Source organism: Toxorhynchites rutilus, chromosome 3 (assembly GCF_029784135.1).
Source record: "Toxorhynchites rutilus septentrionalis strain SRP chromosome 3, ASM2978413v1, whole genome shotgun sequence".
Classification (NCBI taxonomy): domain Eukaryota; kingdom Metazoa; phylum Arthropoda; class Insecta; order Diptera; family Culicidae; genus Toxorhynchites; species Toxorhynchites rutilus.
In genome coordinates, this window is record NC_073746.1 from 275327930 (window position 1) to 275345856 (window position 17927).

The window sequence follows — 17927 nt, forward strand, 5'->3', positions numbered from 1 at the left end:
CGAGGGCCCTCCAAGACTAGATTTACATCATTGAAGTAGATCAAAAAAATCAAGGGACCGAGATGACATCCCTGAGGTATTCCTGATGTAGCCGAAAATTCAACAGAGAGGCCATCGCCAATTTTCACCGTGAGAGAGCGTCCGGTCAAATAGGATTTCAACCAATGCAGGAGATTTCCGCTGAAACCAAGCTTGTCTAACTTTTGCACTGCAATATCGTGGTTGATTTTGTCGAAGGCGGCTGACAGGTCGGTGTAGATAACATCCGTTTGGTTCACACCATTGGACATTCCATCGAATATGTACGTTGTGAAAGAGAGAAGATTCGTTGTGGTAGAACGCTTCGGCATGAATCCATGTTGATCGATGGAAATGTATTGCTTGCAATGGGAAAATATCGGTCCCATAACTACGAGTTCAAAAAGTTTAGAAACCGCGCTCAGGGCAGAGATTCCTCGATAGTTATCAACGTTCATTTTGTCCCCTGTGGATCGGAAAAATGTATGCTCTCTTCCAAAGCGACGGAAAGATACCCGTTGACAAGGACAAGCTGAACAAAATCCGCATTGGAGACATCAATCCAACAGCACATTTTTTTAAAATCAATTATGGGATTCCATCCGGTCCAACAGATTTCGAGGATTTCAATTTGTTGAACGCTGATTGTAGCATTGAATCGTCGACATCGATGCGGAAAAAAGAGTTGTTCTGAAGTGGAACGCTTCTTGTGGCCATTGAGAGTTGCTCTTGAGAAAGGCTCTCATTTGAGAAAATGCTTGAAAACTTCGCTGAGAAAAGATTGCAAATCCCTTGAACATCAGACGCGCTTTGTCCGTTAAGGAACATAGATAATGGAAGTCCCGATTCTTTACGTTGCTCATCGACGTATTTCCAAAATGATTTTGGATCCATTCTAAACTTTCTTTGAACCCCACGTAGATATATTGCATGGCATCGTTTGCACGTTCTTTGGTACTGATGGTTCAGTCGTAAATAGTGTTGCTTGAAGATTGGGAGACGGTTCTTTGAATATCTCCTGAGTGCAGCCCTCTTGGCAGTTTTGAGTCGTCGAAATTCGATGGTTTGCCACGGTTGGTGAGTAGATGAATGTCTATTTTTCTTAGGAACATGCCTGTCAATTAGGTAGCTCATGATGTTCGTGAAGGTTTGAACAGCACCGTCCACGTCGTCCTTGTCCAAAATTGCGTTAAAAAAATAAAATATTCAAGAGCACATTAATTATGCTACTGATGTCAGCATTTTTAAAATCGTAGTAGACGGAATCTGAATGTGAAATACGAAGCTGTGAATTTGGATCCTGATACTGGAACTTGAGTCTCACTGAATCTGATTCCGAAGTTCAACGTTTTCAATCTGAATCCGGATTTTGATATCTGAACCTGGATTCTGAATCAAAAATTTGAAACTGAAGTTCGAAGCGTTGGATCTGAACCGCAATCAGGAATTTGGAAGCTCGAATCTTAAAATTTGGATACGGAATCTGAAAGCTGCGTCTGTTTTCTACATCTAAAATCTTAATCACGGAGCTATCGTTCTGTGTTTGAATTCTGGATATGAATACAAAATTTCAACATTTTAGATTCGGATCTGGAATCTCTAAAATGAAATCTGAAATCTTAATCTAAAAGGTAAATCTGAAGCTCTAAACTTTTAATTTGGGTCTGGAATCTAAAATCTGAATCTGATGTTCAACGTTTTTAATCTGAATTTGGATCCGGAAACTGCAACTTGAGGCTGATGTCGGAATCTAAAATCGCCAAAATCTTTTTTGTTTGTTTCTAACATTTTTAGTCTGAATTTGGGTTTTGATATCTGCACCTAAAATCTGTATTTGAAGCTCAATGTTTTCAATTCGAATCTGAAAGTTAAAGCTTCGGATTTATAAGTTACTGAAACTAAATCTGAATATAGAGTCCGTAATCAGAGTGTATTACTTGTAACCTGCTTGCTATCCTATTCACTCCTGGTGCCTTAATTATTTTCCTTGTTTCCGCGATTAAAAACTCCGAGACAGCGAACTTAGAGCTTTTTTGACTCAACTTTCTGTCCATTAAGTCAGATGCTTTAACAGTCATTCACTAGAAAGTCTACTATGACGTCTCCGATGCTTTGAAATCTTGCAGGAGACGTACTAATACAGGGGAGGCTTTGTTTTAATCATTTTCTAATACTAAACCATTTTGATCAAAATTTCTCAATCGACTACATTTTGCCGTTGAGAACGATCGCAATGTTCTGGATAGCGAAAAAGTGTTACTAATCATTAAAAAAAACAAAAAAACTGGTATTTAAGACACAACCGCATTGTTAACGTAGCACTACGAAATTATTGCGGGTTAGAACAAACATTATAAAAAAATCGAACTGAATCGTTTGTGTGGTGGCATCAGCAACAGCAATTACTGCAAAAACACAGCTTTCACCACTGATCGATCTTGAATAAACACCAATTAGTTATTCACGTTTCATCAGTCGGCCAACGATAGCGATGCTTTCTAAATGGCCTTTCTCAAGAACCATGGTTTAGTTTAGTTTTCCAAGTAAGCTTTTTTCAGGGCTTCAGGCGAATAAACTGAGAAAGTTTGAAGCCACTTTAATTCAAAATAATAAAAATCGAATCGGCATAGTTATTATCATTACTGCCACTAATAAATCTGAACACGCACCGATATTCACAAAAAATCTCTTCCGGTAAAAAAAACAATTCGCTTTTCTTTACTTAGGATATTAATTTAGAAATCATCGACATTTCACAAATAACTCTCCAGCGGATAATTTCGATGGACCTGAAAAGGACTGATGGTATGCGTGGATCAGTAGAAGCAGCTGAAGATGATTGATTTATGACTCATTCCTGTTCTCGCGAGAACAATACACAAACTATGTCTATGTTTGTGTCGTTGTCGTATCTCTTCTCTTGGATATTCACTGCATCCACATACGATTCTATTTTTGTTTCATTATTATCTACCAATGACTAACATTATCTATTTTTGACCACGCATAAAGATAAAAATGCTTACGTGATATTCAATTATACACAAACACTCTCCACCTAACGGTATGAAAACTGACGCGGTACGTCCTATCTTTTCATCGAATCTCCACCGAATTAAAAAAAATGGTTTAAAAAAGATCTTGATTGTACTGTGGTCTGATTTCCTTCTTTCGCAGCACACTATCGACCCTTCCGTTCTCAGACTTCCCGTCGAACAAAACCTCCGTGGAGCTGGTTGAAGCAGGACTAGAATTAAATTGGAGACGAAATGCTTGCTTTTCCAGCATCAAGCGCTGAGCAATCACGATTGAGATTAAATTTGATGCTGGTATCCACATTTATATATCTGAACAAGATATAATAATACATATATTAGATCAACTTTCCAATTACTATTAATTGACTGAAATTTGTATATTGTGTGTTTTAATATGAGTTACTTTTCCGGGTTCACTGAAGGACAAAGGGAAAAATGATGCGGATGAATCCAACATTTCATTTGAAAGTAGAGATGAACCAGCCTTTGGCTGAAAATCTCTATAATAAAGAAAGAAAAAAAATCATTTGAAATTCTTTCCATTTTCTGGTTGGTAGAAAAACATGGCTTCTCTCTAGTCACTATGGTTGTACACACTTGCTCCACTCTAACTGCATACTATTATCAGATTTTGCTGATCAGTTAAAATAAATGTATGTTATAAACCTGGCTGTTTGTAACATACGTGTGATCTGATTATAGTAGAATTTAGGTTGAAAAATTTTCGATTGCTTGCTACTACTAACTCATTTTTAATTATTTTGTTACTTAGTCCGGTCTGACTGAACATCGACCATATCACAACTTCATTGGTCACCTTCAATGATCTTTCGCTAGAGTACATCTTGAGTATTGATGAGACAATTTTAGCATAAATTTATCGCAAATAAAGATTTGAAGTATTCGAGAAACGTTGAATTCGTCAAAAACACACCAATTAACACATGAAGGCAGGCTGTGCGGTTGGTCAAACGCCACCTCCACTATAATAAATTCAGCTCTAGAACACCTGAATAGACTAGACAATGGCCAGCTGCAACGAGGTATAAATATTCTCCGGGTGGACGGTTCGGTAGAGCCATTCTTTAAAACTGATTTGGGAATCATTACCTACAAATTTTGAATAAACTTAACGCAAACTTTGAAGAAACCAATGGGGACGCATAGTTAATTGAGGCAAACAGTTTTTAAAAGTATATATTCTTCAATGAAAAAATAAGGAAGTTTTTCGAAAAATTCTGGGTATCCTGAAAATGTACACCAAGTGTTCCTTCGGTCTGAATACCTCAAAAACTATAAACAAAAGCTTTTAGAGAGAAAACAATCGGGGTACAGTTCAATATTTTTGTTCTTTATTATTTATTGTTCTTTATTATTATTCCACTCTAAGAACGAGCTCATCGACCGTTCCTTCCAGCCTCCTAATTGAAACACGTAACCAAAAAATCACCCCACTGAAAATGTATACTCGGCTTTATCCCGAACAAATCAATCGTTACGCCACTCACATCACACAGGTACACAGACTCATAAAAGTCAGCCAGGATTAGCCAGCAGCGGACCGTCAAGCGACAAAAAAAGCACATCGCGTTTCAACCGCATATCCCTTCGTTCTGTGATGGAAAGTGCCATGACCTAGGGTAAGCTGTTTTCGGTGCTGGAATTCACCGCAGATGTAGGGCTTGGGGTTATGTACATTGGACGCGGCTTGTTTGTCCAATTAGACTTTATTGCATCACAGCACGAGTCATCGCTGCTCTGGGGGCATGTTTGCCTCCTGCTTTCTCTTTCAGCATTGTTTTGGCACCCTTTTTATCTGGAGGCGGCAATATGTAGCTCAGGACTGGAAACAGCAAAAAAAAAAAAATTGTGTACATTCGTGATCCGCTCGAGACTCATCTTTGGGGGGTATATGGAAATTGAATAAATTTTTGATGTTGTATATATTATGGCAAAAACCGACACAGAATGGGAAACTTTTGCTGTATGTATTACATATACTGCGGGAGTAGCAGCTGTATAGTGCAGCGGTAAGGGATTTCGTAGCTCTGCCCTTGCACCATCTCCCCCAAACGGACGGATAGAGGTAACTGAACGCGCGTCAGGAGGTTCTTGTTCCATTGCGGCCCCAAAAAAGCGCCCAGTTCCACGAACTTCCAATCCGATGCCATCGGCATCGCACACCCAATGCTATCGACCCTAATTTCGAGCTGAGTTATGTGTTCATCTCACTTTACCGAACCTATCCCATGGCAGTGGAAGCAAGGACATAACCAACACATTATATTGCACAAAACAGAAATAAATAGACTCCGTGAGATAGACATAAATCAAACAAAGTGTAGAAGCAATTTTTATCCTCCGCATCCGCCCCGCGATTACAAAATCATTGGGAAGCACGTCCTTCACAGCTCATCAACCGGGACCTAGTCAATAAAATACTTGTTGAGTGGTATCAATCGCCCACGGGTTTACTCTAGGGATGGGGCGGACAAAAACAAAGTTAAGCTGAGTGAGAGAGAGAGCGTTTCATGAGATTTGTAAACATGAGTGATTGAATAAGGCGAAAGTTTCTCTGGCGGGTTGTTACTTCAGATAACATAGTTAATTTGGCTTCTTCATTGCACGAACAAACAATATCATTTTACATTGTGTGATTTCGAGGAGAGTAATTTGTGCCTTGAAGGCAATAACGATGATATTTGCACGGTACCGATTCACCTGTGAATGATTTGTAACATTTTTGAAACCGACATTTAAAAATACTACTCAAAGAGTTAATTTTTCATTGCTGTATATAGGTAGGTTCTGACGAAACCGTATATGTTGTTCTAGAACATGAAAAATGTGTTTTTTTACTCGCTTTGTCATTCTGATTTTGAGGGGTTCTGTTATGTTTACCCGAATTCTATTGACCAGCGAGATATTCATCCGAATTCCATAATCTTGAATATAACATTTATCCGAGATGTACGAAAGGTTATACAAGTATTTATTCGCTTATTTGTTTCTGGCGAGCGTTTTCAAAATAGTCACACTTATTTTGCATGTTCGATTCCAGCCAAAAGCCAGCCTATTGCGTGGGTAGCACTCCAATTTTTCCCACTCGTTTGGATCATGCAACTCCTCATCAATTCCCCTAGATTTTCGTCATCCACTGAAATATTGACGAAGAGCGCTGTAGGGATCTATGACCAATAACATACAAGAGGGTACACAAATGGAGCTTTTTGTACACTACTGAAGATCAAGGAAATCTACGATTGTGAACTGTACTCGAATTGCATAATGATGGATTTTTGAGACAATGGTGATGATGAACGCTTTCAGGAGAATATTGCCAAATGAACCCTCTCATGAATGTTTCTCCTTTTGAAGCCAAAGTTTTCAGAAATCCTACGTATCTCCATCAAGAAAACTACCTCCGCCAAATATAAGCTCATACAGAAAATTCACAAACAGGTAGTAATCTGGTTGTTTAGAAATACTACTGATGGACTAGGCTTAGACGGATCTCGCGTCAACTCGATCAATAACTCCCTCTCAGAATTTATTGAAACGGTTGTGAAACATTAGCTAATTACGTAGTATGCAATTTGTTTGTAGACTCTACTGGAAAGGGCGAAAGTCTTTGATGTGTTTGCCTATCAAGATCAACCATAGGCCAGGAAGAACTGCGCATATTTTAACAGGCGGCTACCACAAATTTCGAGCCGGAAGAAAGCAAATATAGTGACAGATGCATTGAGGGGGTATACGAGTATGAGAGGTGGGTAGGAGAATTCGTGGATTTAATGGAAGAAGTGTGGAGTTTTTCTCTGGTGAAATGTTTTCCGATGTGGTAACACGTTCTTGTTACTTTCCAGTTCCTTGAGTAAACTAGGGGAGTGTCTGGTTTTAGTGTCAGAGATCTCATGACAGGGGATGAGAGTCACTGGTTTCAGTGTCAGAAATCACCATGGCAGGAGATCCTCCATCCTCTGCTATTTGGTGTGCGGCATTTATATATATATGATTTTTGATTTGTTGATAAAGTTACACAACGATTCGCTCTGCAAAGTCCAGTTGATCACGCGTTTGATCTCTGTCTTTACACTACTCAAAGGGGCTGTCCACATACCACGTGGACAGAAAAAGCATGATTTTCGACACCCCCCTCCCCCTCCGTGGACAAGCGTGGACATTCCTTATACCCCTCCCTTGTTGTCCACGTGGACATTCCTCCGGCTTTGAGGAAAAAATTAAGAAATTCAATTTTTTTCGCTTAAATTTCATTTCAAGTTTGTTTCTATTTGCTATTCCATATTTTGATTGATAAAAATTATAGCCTTACCAATAGTAACGATTTGTCATGAAATCTTCGATTTTTTTTCAACATTGTCCGGGAGCTCATTATTTTCTTCCGAATTCCATTTACTTTAGCTCCATATCCATATCAAAATATCGATTGTGAACTTCCTCTCGAGTATTTTTATTAATGCTGACTGGCGTTTTGAGTTTTGAAAAAATCACACAATGAAATTAAGCACTTTGTTTGAAAACAGAATTTTCTCGTCTAAACATCAATGACTTTCACTTTTACAGGTTCGGTAGTGCCTGATGGCTACAATGGACCTAGTAAAAACAAAACATCTGCAGTATCATCGTGATCGATGATTCCGTTGACCTACAACCCTTAATTGATAAATAATGTTAAATATTGTCCTGAAAAATTCGTGCCGATTCTAAGGAAAAAACCAAAATCATATTTTTGTAGACATACATCTTTTCGATCATAGATGCACCGTTTTTTTTCTGAATATTTCAGCATCCTTCATGTAACTTGAGAATTCCATCCTCTCAGAACTTATGATGTGCAGTAAGTTGAAGTTCTTACAAGAATCTTAACAGTTAATAATCTGAAGATGCAATATCTGGTGAGTAGAGCAGGTGGAGTTTTAGAAGTGCCCAAGAAGCGTTCTGGATCGTTGATTTTAATACGTTCAGCTGCTAGCAGTACTTGTTGCAATTCATCGAAACTAGTTGCTTGGTAGAGGCACATGATACAGATTTCCTTCCAATCCTGCCAGACCCAGTCATTACTTTTTTCAAGCGTAAACCTGCTTCGGGGTTCCATTCACTTGCAGATTTTTTTTACACTCAACATTCTTGTGAATGATTTGGTCTTCACAATTCGCTACAAATATGTTTATCGTTGCGTTTATGAAACGAATCACAGATTGAGATAAGTCCCTTCAAGTGTTTTTCGGTGAAATAAACCCTTATTCCAGAATCCGGTCGGATTTGAAATTAGCAATGTTGCGTTCTTTTTTTATTCTAGTCTATAAATTTGAAAAAAATCAATTTTTTCTTCACATTTCTTTAATTCACACATTTAAGAATATACCATAGAAGAGACTTTTCGAAAATCTCATTATTTACGAAGTTATAGACATTTTAGCGATGCGATATCTTATCTAGTACGGCCATAACAATTAACTTCAAACGCGTTTTTCTCGAAACATGTTTTTGCAAACTGGTTTACACGATATCTCAAGTTCTACTTATCCGTTTATATGAATACAATCTGTATGCATCTCTCTATCCCATGAACCTATAAAAAATCATAATTTCGTAACTTTACTATTTAAAAAAAAATCAAGAAACTCGAAAAAAATTTTTTGAACAGCATTTTTTGCTTCAAATTTCCGCCATTTTGTCAAAAAACACGTTTTCGACTTGTCCGAGGTTCATGCGATAGTGGCATCTTTACTGATTCAGAATCTGTTCGATTTGTTTGTTTCAGATAAGCAGAAGGGCTGGAATCGTGTACGCCATGGCATAACTTTTTTTTGAGCCCCCTCACTTGATCAGCTTCTAATTATGAATATATATATTTTTTTTTCCGTTCAAATCTTGTTTTATTGTTGAAAGATAGATAAACAAATAGTGATATAATGGATGGTAAAAATATTCTTTGTTTTACTTTTTCGGAGCTCGAAGAAACGTCCGAAATTCGTGTCTCTATCCCCCTTAATCTGATTGAGTCAAATCCTATCAAATGTTGCAACATTGAAATGCAGAGTGCAAAACTTTATCTCGTTCGGATTGCGATACGTCAAATCCGATCGGGTTCCGTAATATGGGTTAAAATATAGCTCATGCATTGTAGCGTTTTTCGTGATGTTTCGTTTCTCATGAACGGTGATTTTCGACATCTGTAGCGAATCTACCAATTCATGTGCATCAAGGATTAATCTTAATAATTGTCTCGATTTGATTGCCAGCAGTAGAAGCATGAACTTTCCAGACAACTCAAAAGAAGCGTATTACAAAAATTACCAGACATCAATGAAAAACAACATCATTGCAGGAAATACAGGGTGGGCCATTTAAAGTGGAAGCATTTGGCAACCCCATAACTTTTGACAGAGATGTCAGATTAACAAATGTCATACCGCGTTGGAAGCGTCATTTCAGTATTTTAACCATGGAACACTACACACCTAAACAACGCGCTGAAATTGTTCAGCTGTACATTCAAATTAACTTCTCAATTGTGTTAACTAAACGTGCGTGGAAAAATAAAAATAAAGTTAAAACATCGCCTGGAGACAACACTATACGTCGATTATATGCCAAATTTATATCGTCTGGTAGTGTTGGTAATGCCAGTCATCTGTCCAGACAACGACCAAGACGTTTCGACGAGAATATTGATGCCGTTCGAGCCAGTGTTGCAGAGACTCCATCGACATCGGTCGCCATCGTTCGCAAGAGTTAGGCATCTTTTTATTGCCATTTGTTCGTGAAAATGAATTGGACAATTACTGGTTCCAACAGGACGGCGCTACATGCCATACAGCGGCTGCCACGACCAAATTATTGCGCGAAATGTTCCCCGGAAGATTAATATCGAAAAACGGCGATTATGACTGGCCACCGAGATCACCTGATTTGACGCCTCCTGACTTTTTTTTATGGGGATATTTAAAATCCAAGGTATACACTGGTAAACCAAGGACCCTGGCTGCGCTGAAAGACAATATCCGACAAGAAATTGCTGCCATATCGGCCGAAACATTGGGCAAAGTGATGGAAAAAGCCGAAAAAAGGGCACATTTTGCGGTCAAGGCCAGAGGCGGTCATTTACGAGATATCATAATCAAAAAGTAGTTAGAACAAATCTCCTTGGACCAAAATAAATGAATTTAAAAAAAAAAATTTAAAATTCCACTTCTTTACTTTGCTATTGCAAAAACAAATCCATCCACTTTAAATGGCCCACCCTGTAGATCTGCAGAGATACGGCCCTTACACTCATGGAAGAATTTGTTGCTCGTATCAATGTTCAGAAATCCTTGAGAGTTCTCGAAAAAAAATCAAACAGTTTTGTTATCAAGAGCAAAAGTTGAATTCAACCCGCATCTAAGTCGTGATTTTTAATACTACAAAAAATCCAACATTCTTTGTGTTTTTGGTTGTCTTTATCCTGACAGATTTAATGGCCCTCTATTACTGATTGGAATAAATTGATGGATCCTAGTTCATGTACGTTACCTTCAAAATATACATTTCAGGAAAGAGGTTCAGTCATATGAAAAAATATGGATGTTTGACCGAGCAGCACTCTCAGGCAGTTCAGTCTTTTTATTGATGAATACTGAGTACTCAGGGCGGGCGTGAAGTTAAAAAAATCGTGTAAATACAAAACAGATCTAATTAAATTTTGACTATCAACTTGAATGCTTTACTTTAAAAAATACTTAACGTGTCCACGTGGACATTATCAAAACCCTTCCCCCCTCACCGTGGACAAGCGTGGACATTTTTGTAACCCCTACCCCCCCTAAAGTTGTCCACGTGATATGTGGACAGCCCCAAACCAACAGGAACAAAGGGGAAAAAATGCTCTATTATGATGGCCATGAAAATGGCGATAATGCAACGATTGGAGGAGGAAGTGGTTGTTTGACTGATGAGAATTGCTTCGTGTAGGTACTTTTTTATGATAAATGAGGCGCGACATAAAAAAAACACTGAGCTGAAAAAATGAAAATTTATTCATGCATCAGCGATATGAACAAAATGAACTCATTTGTTATTGTCATCAATATAATGAGGGCAATGTGTTTCAAGCTGAAGAAAGTCATTTACACTGAAATAAAATCATGTTCGTTACTCGTGAATATTTGTTGAAATTCTTAGACACTGCTGTAGAGCCTTTGTATCTAACATGGGTGCCCTATGATATATGGGAGCAAATATATGTAGTAAAGAAGTTGTGTTTGAAATAAAAACAAACGATTTATTGCTACGAACAAATTTATTAAATTGATAATAATTCATTCTTTTAAGTTCATTAAAAATTTTAGGAAAACTAACATAATCTTCAGTTATATGGTATCGAAGCATTCCCATGAACATCATACGCCTGAAGCTATGTAATTATTTCACATCCAGAAACAACGAGTGAGGTTCTGACACAGTCTAATCGCCACGAGTGTGGTTCGACGTTATACGTGAAGGGGGTTAATTATACTTACTTCAAACTATTTTTGAAAGTTTGAAAATATGTTGCAGTGAAAAGGAATTGAATGAGATAAAAATTTGGTGGTTTATAAAGAATAATGGAAGCACTGCAACTGGACTGTTTTCGAAATTGTGCAAAAAATTAAAGAAACATCAAAAACATGATTTTGATCACATCATATTTGTTATAAGTCGAGAATGTCAGATTCACGACAAAGTCAATACGCATTATTTTTAATTTGAATGATTTTTACAGGTTCTGTAAAAAAAGCAATTATCTTAACATTTTATATCACTTTTTTTTATTAACTCAATGGGTAATATTAGTGATGAAACGGATAGTGGTCGGATAGAGGTCGAATAGCCGGATATCCGGCGGCAGCAAATACAAAAATAAGAGAAACGGCATGTGACATGATCCAAATAAAGCGTCAAATCTAAGTAAGAAATAATAATATAACACATTTTAAATAAAAATTTTGAACGAATATTGAATTTTTCGTTTAGAATAAACATCATATTTAGCTTTGCGCAGTGACGATATCCTAACCAATGTGGTTTTAGCGAGGTGCGATTATTGCGAGTTGAAAAAAAACATCCTATGTAATAGTGTATCATGTTTTCTACAAGGAATTTGGAACAGTTTTTTTTTTCTGATAATGGTTTTATATTATAATAAGTAGATTTTTGTAAGTGTATTGAGATAATTCTAATACTGACCGAGTGAGAGTAAGAGTTACATGCAATCAGCAATCAATTATTTTCATTGAGATTGAGAACAAACTTGAAACTGTCTTCAGGGATGGTAGTCTGAAAGGGGGTATACTTACTTCACTACAAACCGAAATTATTATGATCGGCGACACATTCGCTAATTTGAAGACTCAACATTTGTTAGGCTTGGTGGAGAAGTGCGTTGGGTTTTCATATATTCGTGGTAATACCGCATGTTGTTGCACCAAAAAACACACGAGACACGAGATTCAGGTCAGATCATTTAGGAGTTGTCGAAAGGTAAACAGACAGACAAAATTAATCAAAATCATCATACAAAATTATCTTGAGACGAATTTTCTGAGAATAACAGCTCATTGCCGTCTTCAACACCTGTTAAACGAAACGAAAGCGATGAAGCTGAATAAAACGTTGATGATATGAGTTGACAATAATTAAATTTTAATAACATTTTCGACATGTCAGTAATCACACCTTATTTTTATTCACGTGTGAATGATGTTTAAATGCTATTTTGTTATAATTTTTCCTATGTTGATAAGAAATAATAACTTTTTTTTCCTCAAATATTCGGTATCCGGCCGGATAGTGAGTAACTATTCGGCAGATGGCAAATATTGGGCGGATAGGCCGGATACCAGATAGTTACCGTATATCCATTTGATCTCTAGTTAATATGATGGGAAACCGATTGCTCGCAGTCGGTTTGGGGATAGTTAGATTTGAGACATGTAACCGAGGTTTGAACTAACAAACACATTTCTTACCGGTACATTGAATTGCCTCCGTTGGGTTCGAAGAGAAACTTCTGATTTCGATCTGAGATATTGAGATTATGAGATATTGAGATTATGAGATATTGAGATTTTGAGGTTTTTGAGATATTGAGATATTGAGATATTGAGATATTGGGATATTGAGATATGTTGAGGGTGTTCGGGTTCGATTCCCGTTCTGGTCGGGGGAATTTTTCGTCAAAGAAATTTCCTCCGACTTGCACTGTGATCACGCGTATTCTAGAGCTTGCCACTCAGAATGTATTCAAGGCGTGTTATTTGGCATAGAAATCTCAACTAAGTACTAATAAAAATGACGCAAGTAATACTACGTTGAGACGGCGAAATTCCTCTAGGAACGTTAGTGCCATTGAAGAAGAAGAAGAAGAAGAAGAAGAAGAAGAAGAAGAAGAAGAAGAAGAAGAAGAAGAAGAAGAAGAAGATATTGAGATATTGAGATATTGGGATATTGAGATATTGAGATATTGTGATATTAATCTTCGATCCATTTGGGCTGCCAGTTAGCCATTTCAGTCTGACGGGGTATAGAATAAAACTCAGTGAAGGCGATTTCGCGCCTATATATGTCGTCTCGACCACAGCTATTTTTGCTAGAAAAGTCGGCCTCCTCATTGCCCCAAATCGCAATGAGAAGAGACCCGCACAAAGGTGATGTCATGACAGCGTCGGGACAAAGACCTCCATATTTCGCGTACTTTTTCAAGGGAGTGCTTTTCAGACCTCACTGAACGGATAGCTTTGACTATCCGTATAGATATAGGGCAAGGGTGATAAAGATGTAAAAGTTGATTTTTTTCGTGAATATTACAAAAATATATAGCTATCTCACCACAAATTGATATTCTAGGTCTCTTTTTATAATAAAATCTGTCTTCGAGGCAGAAATTTTGAAAAATGAATGTGTCCGGCATCTGTGAAAAAATAAGATTGAATCGGGGAAGACGGAGACACGGCGGGAAAGATAGACACTAACTGAAAATTCAAGTTTATGTACTCGATAAGTTTTGGAGGTCTTCAAATATGCCTTAAAAATGATCTAACAAAAAGGCTAGACTAAAATCACATAGAAAGGCGAAAAGAGGGACTGGTAATTTTTGTTATTTTTTCATGTTTAAAATAGCTTCCGGCATTCGGAATGTCACATTCGGATTACGTTTTAAAAATCGCTCTGCTGATTCGTCCATGATATGGGTTGCACTTGCAAACGTAGTCAGTGGGCATCTGTTAATAAAAGAAGGAGGAGATAATCAAATTGTTTCCAAAACAAAATGTTTGTCTTTTGTCGGTGAAGTGTCCGTCTTACCCAACTTGATTAGTATTTTATTTTCGTCAATATTTCTGGAGTAAAAATGAGAAAACTTCACCGCTGATTCGATGAACTGGAAGAGAAGTGATTGTGGAACATTCACGTAAGGAAAAATACCCCAAATAATAATTTTCTGAAGACGAACATTTACACCGAGCTGCTCTTTGTGGATTACTTTTTTGTTTTTATTTACATTTTCAACAGAAAGCCAGCTAGGTATACACAGTAAGTGTCAAAGGTATTGATACATTGTATTGCAAGTTTGTACATCATTAAACTTTAAAATAAAAATGTAAATTATCAATTACACAGGGGTGTCCGTCTTTCCCGACTTTCCCCTAGATATTGATTTTTGAGCAACGGATTTCGAATCGTGACTTTTTTGAACCAAGATTTTTTTTCTGCACTGTAATTGGAAATTTCATTCAATTCGGAGAGAGTTTTAAATTGTGTCGTTTACTCAATTGGACAGAAAATTGCCCATCTACGCGTTATTATAATGTAAAGGCTAGTACTTTCCATTTCCTTCAGAGTGTATTAGAATAAGTTCTTTTCATACAACTAATACTAACTAGAAACCGTAATCCCCCCCGCAAACCTGTTTCCATATTCTAGTTGCATATGCTAATCTCAGCGACTAATGGCTTGCGCATGCAAAGCGGATAGAAGCAACCAGATGTCAGCCGCCATTAACATGTCCTTTATAACAGATAGCGAGCGACACTTTCGTTTCTATTTTTCCTAACAATATTCTAGAGCCAAAGCATAGCAAGATGTTCGTGTTGGAAAATAAATCTATTATCTTATTCCTTAATGGTGAGAGGAGGGAGTGTGGGCGAAAATGAAATGAATGTTACTATTCTTTCATGTTTCACTTTCTACGAAACTACACTTTCGCACCCGCTCGCTTTCTAGGAGATTGTTATCGAGCGTGTATACGGTGAAGTAACACTTGGCCATGGTACTACTGGTGGTGTCAAAATGCGCAACATGGGTGGCATCATCCTAGTTTTGCCTAAAATTTCGAGAGATTTTATGAAAGACTAGTGCCGATGCTGCATTTCTCCTACCATCCGTTTCTATTGAAATTGTAAATGTACCTTTTTACCATAATTGCATGCGATGGTTTGAACATGATCTGCGATTTAAACTTATAAAGTTTAGTTTCTGAATACTATATTAACAGTCCTGCGAAATTGCTCAGCAGGGCGTAATGTATGGTAAAAATAAATCACGATTTATAAACAACGGTTGGCTAAAAAGTAATAGGGGAAGGGTGGTAAAGACGGACACCTTAAGTAAACGTTGACTTTCTTCGTGACTTTTAAAAAAAATATAGCTATCTCACCATAAATTGATAGTATAAGTCTCTTTTTATAATAAGATTTGTTCTTGAGGCAGAAATTTTTCAAAATTAATGTGTGCGGCATCTTCGAAAAAAAAGAATGAATCGGGAAAGACGGATACCTGACGGGAAAGATGGACACTGACTGAAAATTCAAGTTTATGTACTCGATAAGTTTTGGAGGCTTCAAAAATGATCGAACAAGAAGGTTTGACTAAAAGCACCTAGAAAGACTTGTAATTTTTTTATTCTTTCACGTCTTTCACACGTTTGGAATGATAAATTCGGATTACGTTTTAAAAACCGCCTATCTGATTCGTCCATAATATCTGGTTACTCTTACAAACGTAGTTAATGAGCATCTGTTTGAAAAATAAGTAGGAGATAATCGAATTGTTTTCAAAACAAATTGAGTATCCGACTTTTTTTTTTTTTTATAAATTCGTTTATTTTTACAGGCTCAGTTACATAAGTTTAAAGGAGCCGAAATCTTAAATATATTTTTAAAACTATATATATGAACAATTTTCTTAAATCTATGGTTAGTAATGTGGGAAACCGATTACTCGTGGTGGACTCGAGATTAAAAGGGTGACATTTTCTCAGGAAAAGGATGGGGTATAAGGAAATTATTACAATATTGATAATCACACACACTCAATTCTTAAATCTATTCGTACATCAGTTGTGAATTTACATTTCATTCTTCTGTTTATAGCAAGCGGACCAATTACTCACAAAGGAAGAAATGGAGGGTATAAGGATATAAGGATAATCACACACGAACATCGATAGATTTAAGGAAAACATATATTTGGGACATGTAATCAAGGTCTAACCGAGCCAACACATCTCTCACCGGCACATTGGGCTGCCTTCCTCTAGCCCGAAGGGAGTTCTCTAAATTCGATCTGGCAACAAGATACACCTCACACGACCAAACAACGTGTTCGATGTCGTGGTAACCTCGGCCACAAACGCAGATATTGCTGCCGGCCAGATTGAAACGAAAGAGTAGCGCGTCTAACGAACAGTGATTGGACATGAGTCGGGAGAAGGTGCGAATAAAGTCCCGACTCAAGTCCAGACTTTTGAACCATGGTTTGAGGCTAACCTTAGGGATAATCGAGTGAAGCCACCGGCCCAATTCATCTTCGTTCCATTTGCGTTGCCAGTTAGCGATGGTATTTTTACGGACTAAAGAGTAAAATTCATTGAAGGCGATTTGACGCTGATAAATATCGCCTTCAATCGCACCTACCTTTGCTAATGAGTCAGCCCTCTCATTACCCGGAATTGAGCAATGAGAAGGGACCCACACAAAGGTAATGACATAACAGCGTCTGGATAAAGCACTCAAAATTTTTCGTATTCTCTCAAGGAAGTACGGCGAGTGCTTTTCCGGCCTCACTGAACGGATAGCTTCGACAGAGCTAAGACTATCCGTTACAATGTAATAGTGTTCAACAGGTCGTGAGGCGACGCTGTCCAGCGCCCAATGAATTGCTGCCAATTCAGCAATATACACTGAGCAAGGATTCTGAAGACTGTGTGAGGTGCTAAAAAATTCGTTGAACACTCCAAATCCTGTGGACTCATTTATAGTGGACCCATCAGTAAAGTACATATTATCACAATTGATACCCCTATATTTTTCATCGAAGATCGTTGGAGCGATCCTCGATCGTTGGTAATCTGAATATCCATGGATATCTTGCTTCATGGACAGATCAAAATGCACAGAGGAATTGATGTAGTCAGGGAAACAAACACGGTTGGGAATATACGAAGAAGAATCAACCTGCATGGAGATGAATTCATGATATGAACTCATGAATCCGGAGTGAAAATTTAGCTCGATCAGCCGCTCAAAATTTCCGATCACCAATAGGTTCATGACCTTACACCGGATGAAGAACCGAAGAGATAATAAATTGAAGCGATCTTTTAGTGGGAGTAGGCCTGCCAAAACCTCGAGACTCATGGTATGCGTTGAGGGCATACATCCCAACGCAATACGGAGACAAAGATACTGAATTCGCTCGAGTTTAATTAAGTGTGTTTTGGCAGCTGATTGAAAACAGAAACTGCCATACTCCATCACTGAGAGAATAGTTGTTCTATACAACATTATAAGATCTTCGGGATGGGCTCCCCACCAGGTGCCGGTAATTGTA

The 17927-nt window shown here is 37.7% G+C and overlaps 1 protein-coding gene and 1 pseudogene across 1 annotated transcript in view; both read left to right on the forward strand.

Annotated features, from left to right (window-relative positions):
* LOC129772856 (protein ultraspiracle) overlaps positions 1 to 17927 on the forward strand; it is a 124036-nt gene that overhangs the window by 26953 nt on the left and 79156 nt on the right. The window lies entirely within an intron of this gene.
* On the forward strand, positions 12091 to 12220 carry LOC129780944 (U4 spliceosomal RNA; annotated as a pseudogene).